The 6,800-nt window shown below is 42.9% G+C and overlaps 1 long non-coding RNA gene across 1 annotated transcript; it reads left to right on the forward strand.

Moving 5' to 3' along the window:
• The first annotated feature begins 1,120 nt into the window (after positions 1–1,120).
• Positions 1,121–6,344, forward strand: LOC135322981 (uncharacterized). Its single transcript, XR_010384043.1, has 3 exons — positions 1,121–1,181; positions 5,505–5,539; positions 6,180–6,344. It is a non-coding gene; the product is annotated as an uncharacterized LOC135322981 (long non-coding RNA).
• Positions 6,345–6,800: the final 456 nt, after the last annotated feature.

A 6,800-nucleotide genomic window follows, 5' to 3' on the forward strand; every position in this document is an offset into this window, starting at 1 on the left:
TCCATTGGAAGCCTGGTGTAGAGGCAAGTATGGCCTGATGGGGCCTTGGAGCAGGTGGTTGAATCCCTATGGTGGTAAGTGGCCAGGTCTGGAACGCATTTAGGAGGTGAAGTGAATAGAACTTGCTGATGGATTAGATTTGGGGGGTGAGGGATTGCAGTGGGTTAAATAGCATCCTCCCAAAATTCATGTCTACCGGGAGCCTCTGAATGTGACCTTATTTGGGATAAGGTCTTGGCAGAGGTAATTAAAGTGCGGCCGGACCTGATTGGGATAGGCCCTAAGTCCCTTCATGGTCTTCTGGTATCGCTTCAGAATTCAAGGTGGAAGGAAGCAGGAAGGAAGGAGGGTCGGGTCAGTCCCGTCTGCTGTTGTTGTTTGCAATCAAGAGAGCTGAAGTCCTCCTAGGAGCCGCCCGCACACTTGCCTTATGTTCATTGGCCAGAATCTATCACGTGACCACCCTAACTGCACTCCCCAGAGGCTAAGAAAATGAGGTGCTGCCTTGTTAGCCTTGAGAGCTGACTGTGGCAAGGAAGAAAGGATGAGGACAGTTGTTGGGTCATTCATCCAACAGTATGCCACAAGGACAATCGTGACTCTGAGACTTCCATCTGTGTATGTTTACTGCCTTTTATAACCTCCCCCGCCCCCAAATTACCTGCATAACAACCTTGCAAGGTGGGAAGACCAGACATTACTCATTCCCGTTTCACAGGTGAGGAAACTGAGGCCCAGGGCTCAAATAGGATTTGTCCAGAGTCACAAAAAGTCCATGGCTGAGCCAGCCCTCAAGCTTGGTTTCTTGGCTCCCAGCACTACCCACAGCACATCCAATAAAATATATGAACCAGATAATCTTCAAAGACAGGTCATTGTTTCTGGTGTACAGCCTTGCAGGGAGACTGGCACGATCGTGGGCGAGCTCCTAACTGCCTTTTAAAGACCAAACAACAGACGCTCTGTTGTAGTCCTGCTCCCTTCAACAGCGTAGAGTCCAAGCATTTCCTGCCGCTTGATAGGCTAATTGCTTAATTGAATTAGTGCAAATTCCTGATGTCTCTGAGAGATGAGTTGTCTACAAAATAGGCTGACTTGGCCGGCCTGAAAGGCCAAGGCAGGGAAGGCAGCAGCACAGAACTTGTGGACTCTCTGCTTGGACCACGGGGGGCTTCGCTCAGGTAGTACTTGTCTGTGCTCTGGGCTGGCAGGGTGAGCAGTGGGTGCGATTGGCCCAGCTGGTCCAGGCTATGCACACATGTTGCCTGGCCGAGTCTGAGCAAGGAGCTCAGAGGCAGATGGGGTGATGAGAGGGTGTGGTTCCTGTTAGCCTGTGTGAGCACAGCACCCGAGCTTCTTTCAGCCCCGTCCAGCCTCCAGCCCAGCCTGGCCAGCACAGCTTCTCTGCATCAGGACAAGAAAGGATGCAGGACAAAAGGGACTGAAAATCCATTGTCTAAATTTCTGCGGGGAACGTGGTGCCTTGCCCTGGCTCTACCAGGAACAAGGAGTGGCTTGTCTGTTCACAGCATTGTACAAAGATTGGCTGATTTGCACCCTATCAGACCATCCTGACGTTGACTTTGTATGTGAGTTCAGATGAAGAGAAAACTATTCCTGGAGGTGAATTTGGCTGAGATGTTTTTATGTGTTAACCAATTCCTGTGTCCTGGGTACACAGCGGGGCCACATTTCCTAATCTCTTGTGCAAATAGGTAGGGTCCATGCAACTAAGTTCTGACCAATGGAATAACATGTTTACCACTGACACGGGTGTGGGGGGGCGGGGTGCTTGCTTCAGCTTTATGTGCATTCTGAGTTAATAGGTGACATTGGCATTTATCCTGCTTTGTTGGGAGGCAGCACAGGGTTGAAGCTTTGGAATGAGATATAGTTAGGTTCATTTCTTCATTCTGCCACTTACTAGCTGTGTGACCTCAGGCAAGTTACTCAACCTCTCTTAACCTGTTTCCCAGTTTATAAAAAGAGAATATCTCCTCACAAAGTAGTTGTAGGTAATACATCCAAAGTGCTTAGCACAGGGTCTGGCACACTGGTAGCGTATGATAAGGAACTGCTATTATTGTGTTGAATTGAAAATAGTTTAACAGGTTATTTTAGAACTTTTATCTGACTATTTAAAATTGTATGATTTCTTTCATAAAAACAGTAGTCACCCCCCCTTATCCACTGTTTCACTTTCCACAGTTTCAGTTATCTAGTCAACCGTGGTCCAAAAATACTAAATGGAAAATTCCAAATATAAACAATTATTAAGTTTTAAATTCTGAGCAGAGTGATGAAATCTCTCGCAGTCCCAGTCTGTCTCACCCAGAATGTGAATCATCCTTTGTCTAGCTTCTGCCCGTTAGTCACTTAGCAACCCTGTGGATTATCAGATCAGCTGTCGAGGCATCCTAGAGCTGGTGTTCAAGTAACCCTTATTTCTCTCAATAACGGCCCCAAAGAGTAGTAGTGCTGGCAATGTGGATACTCCACAGAGAAGCCATAAAGTGCTGCCTGTAAGTGAAAAGGGACAAGTTCTCGATAAAGACAGAAAGAAAAAAATTGTTTGCTGAGGTTGCTAACACCTATGGTAAGAACGAATCTTCTACCCATGAAATTGTGAGGAAAGAAAAAGAAATTCATGCTACTTTTGCTGTCATGCCTCAAACTGCAAAAGTTACGGCCACGGTGTGTGATAAGTTCTTAGTTAAGATGGAAAAGGCATTACATTTGTACAATAAGATATTTTGAAAGAGACCACATTCACATAACTCTCATTATAGTATAATGTTATAATTGTTCTATTTTGTTATTCGTTATTGTTGTTAATCTTTTACTATGCCTAATTAAACATTAAATTTTACCATAGGTATGTGTAATATAGGGAAAACATAGTATATATAGGGTTTGGTACTCTCTGAGGTTTCAGACTGAGGGTCCTGGAATATATGCCCACAGATAAAAGGGGAGACTACTGTAGCATGAAAGGAAACTGAGATGAAAGAAATGAAAGTGTTCACTCTCATGAAATCCCGGACTAAGTTACCGGGCTGGGAATTCAAAATAAATTGACTTTACAAACAGCTTGTCCTGAGTTGTCCAGAGAGGCAGAGCAGGGAGCCTGGCCTCTGGCTGGATTGAGGGCAGCCTGACCCTGGCTGGCTCCACGCTGTGGGTGGCCAAGGCAGCAGGGGCAGGCTCTTCCAGACAGAGCCCACTCTCTGGACTGAATGTTTCCAGTCTTGACTTCAGAACAGCTCTGGCTGGACACCAGGAGACCCCTTTCTAGCCATGTGACCATGATGTCACTAATGTCATTTTAGCTATTCTGATAGGCATGTAATGATATCTCGTTGTGTTTTAATTTGTGTTTTCCAATGATGATAAACATCTTTTCATGTATTTACTTTTCACCTCTATATCCTGTTTTCTGAAATGAATCTTCATGTCTTTTACCCATTTTATAATTGGATATTTTGTGCATTTTTTTGGCTATTGAATTTTAAGAGCTCCTTATATAGTCTAAATATTAGTCTTTTGTTGGACATATAGTTTACAGTTTTTTTCTCCTAGTTTGCAGTTTGCCTGTTCACCTTCTTAATAGGGTCTTTCTCAGAGCAAGTTTTCCATTTTGATGAGATCACTTTATCAGTTTTCCCTTTTATGGCTCGTGTTGTATTGCCAAGTCCAAGAACTCTTTGCTACTCCTAGATCACAAAGATCTACCCTTTTTTTTTTTTCTGAAAATCTTATAGTTTTACATATTACATTTAAGCTCATAATCCATTTTGGGTTAATTTTTGTATAAGGTCTGAGTTTTAAGCTGAGGTTCATTCTTTTGCCAGTAGCTAGCCAATTGCTCCTGCACCATTTGTTGAAAAAGCCATCCTTCATGGGCCTATATCTGGGTTCTCTATCGATTTTGGTCTACCCTTCACCAATAGCACACTGTCTTGATTACGGTAGTTATTTAGTAAGACTTAATATCAAGTAGAGTGATTCCTCCCACTTTATTCCTCTTTTTCAAGATTATTTCCATGTAAATTTTAGAATAACCTTGTCTAAGTCTACAAGAAACTTTGCTGGAAATTTGGTAGAAATTGCATTTAACTCTATAGATCAATTGGGGGAGAAATGACATCCTCACTATATTGGCTTTCTCAATCCATGAACACAGTATGTCTATTTCTTTAGGTTCTGCTGCCTTAAGAAAAGAAAAAGAAAAAACAAAATAGCTGTCTTAGGGTCTTTTTCCAATTATGTAGATGAAAAACTAATAAAGCAGTGTCTCGTACACTAAATATTTGATGAATGAAGTCTAGTAACTTTTATTGAACTCTTCATGTATGTGAGAAACTACTCGTTTAAATTCTCACAACAACCCTATGAGGTGGATACAGTTATTATCTCCATTTTATAGATGAGGAAACTGAGGCTCAGAGAAGCCAACTTGCCTGAGATTATACAGCTCATAATCAGCAGAGCTGGGATTTGAACCTTGGCAGTCTGGTCCCACAGCCTGATACTAAACCAATACACCATACTGCCTTTCAGAAAACTAAGTCAATACAGAAGAACAATTTTTAAATCACCTGCAGTCTGTTTCCCTATGAGGACTAACAACTGTTAACATTTGGACATGCATTGTGGTATATGTTACATACTGTATACTGTTTGGTATTATGTGCTGTTATATACTGTATGCTGTTATATAGTGTATTCCATTATATACCACCCACTGCTATACTCTGCGTACTGCTACATGCCATATGCTGTTACATACTGTATAATGTTGTATCCTGCATATAGTTAAGCACTGTATACTATTATGTGCTATATACTGTTATACATTGCATACACTTACATGCTATATGCTGTTATACACTGTATACAGTTACATGCTATATGCTGTTATGTACTATACACTGGTCTGTACCGCTATATGCTGCATACTGTTATATACTGCATAACAATTATATATTGTATACTATTGTATACTGCCACTGTTATAAACTATATACTGTTATATGCTATATACCATTATATGCTTCATACTATATACTGCGTACCACCATTATATGCTGCATACAGTCATATATTTATATGCTGCAAACTGTTATATACTGCATACTATTATATACTATATACTGTTCCATACTGCATGCTGTTACATACTATCTACTATACTGTATTGTGGTATACATCCTAGGAGATGCCTCTGTAAGCATATTATATGTGTCCATATTATGTGTGCACTTTTTTACATACATATGTATATATTGGAATATACTATACGTATTACTCTGTGATTTTCCCCCACTTTTTCCAGATTTTTTCTGTTATTGAATACAGAGATGTAGTATCCTTCTTAGTAACTATTTAATCGGTTCACTATTATTGACATCTTAGCTATTTCCCTGTTGCCATTTAGGCTGATCGTAACTTTCATTTAATAAAGATAATGTTAAGTGAATTTCTTCATATTTACATCTTTGTAGGTATACGCCTAGAAGTGAAGCTTCTGTGTAAAAAGGTACGCATACTTTAAATTTTGATATCTGTTGCTATACCACCTTCCTCTGAGGATGAGCTGAGAGTGTAGGAAAAGGTCTCTTTCCCAGGACTTCCCAACCCTGGGTGTTGCTGGTCTTTTCTGCTGTTACTAATCTCACACCTTCCCCTGAGAGGGAGGTTGGGGTGGAGACATGGACACGTCTGGTTGATGTTTAGAACACCTGGTGAGAGAGGACACCAAGGTAGGAGAGATGAAGCAGAGTCTTGATTTAGGTCCTGTGGGGCCTTGTCCACCAATGAGCTCCCCCCAGGCCCAGCTGGATCTCGGCACCCCTCTCTTTTCTAGAATTTCTTATTTAGACCACAAGTATCTGAGTTGATGGCAGGAGCTGGGATTGCCAGTGAGCGGATTCCCTGTCAGAATTAGCCTGTCTCCTGAGATCCCACAGCTGACCTGGAGCAGTCACAGGTTTGGGAGCTTGGATTTGGCCAGAGCCTGCCAAGTAAGAGGACCAGGCCCAATATTCCAGGTTCCACTCTTTTCCCCAGAGTAGACCCTCCCTTCACCATTATGGTGGGAATGGAGAAGCAGGATGAGCCAGATCATGGGTATCATCTCAGAGCTGGGGGACCATCTCAGCCATGTACTTTCCCACCAGTCACCCTCCAGCCAACAGCCTGGGTGTGAGAGCCTCGATGTCACAGAAGAGGGTCCCCATCTTCCACAAGGAGAAAGAATTCAACCAAGGGAAGGTAGGTGCCAAAAGCTATAGCAAAAGCACAGACCCTAAATGAAGGCCAAGACGAGGATCCAGACAACTGGGATTACCCTGATTTACATCGTCAAATTGCTCTGCGGTGAGTTTCCTGTAATTACCTCTATATGGACTCCTACCAAAACCCAGTGCGGAAGGAATTATTATACCCATTTTACAGCTGAGGCAACCATAATGCAGGGAATTCAACTGAGAGGACTGCAGTAGGCAGGCAGACCATGACTTGCTCAGAGGAGACTCTGGCAGTCTTGGCTTCTTGGCCCCTCTCCTGTGACCAGCCAAGGTCACACCACTGGGCAGAGACAGATCCAGTGTAAGAACAGGTCTTCTAGGTCCAGAAACCCAGTGCTCACCCTGCCCCTGCCCCACCCACAGCACAAACCTGCTCTTGGGCTTTTACTTCCGTGATGCCAACATCGAGGACAACTAAGATTTTAAGAAACTCTGGGGGCAACTAGAAAGTGGACCCTGCAGAGACTGGCTCAAGGGAGCCCTTCTGAGGCT

Source organism: Camelus dromedarius, chromosome 15 (assembly GCF_036321535.1).
Source record: "Camelus dromedarius isolate mCamDro1 chromosome 15, mCamDro1.pat, whole genome shotgun sequence".
NCBI lineage: Eukaryota > Metazoa > Chordata > Mammalia > Artiodactyla > Camelidae > Camelus > Camelus dromedarius.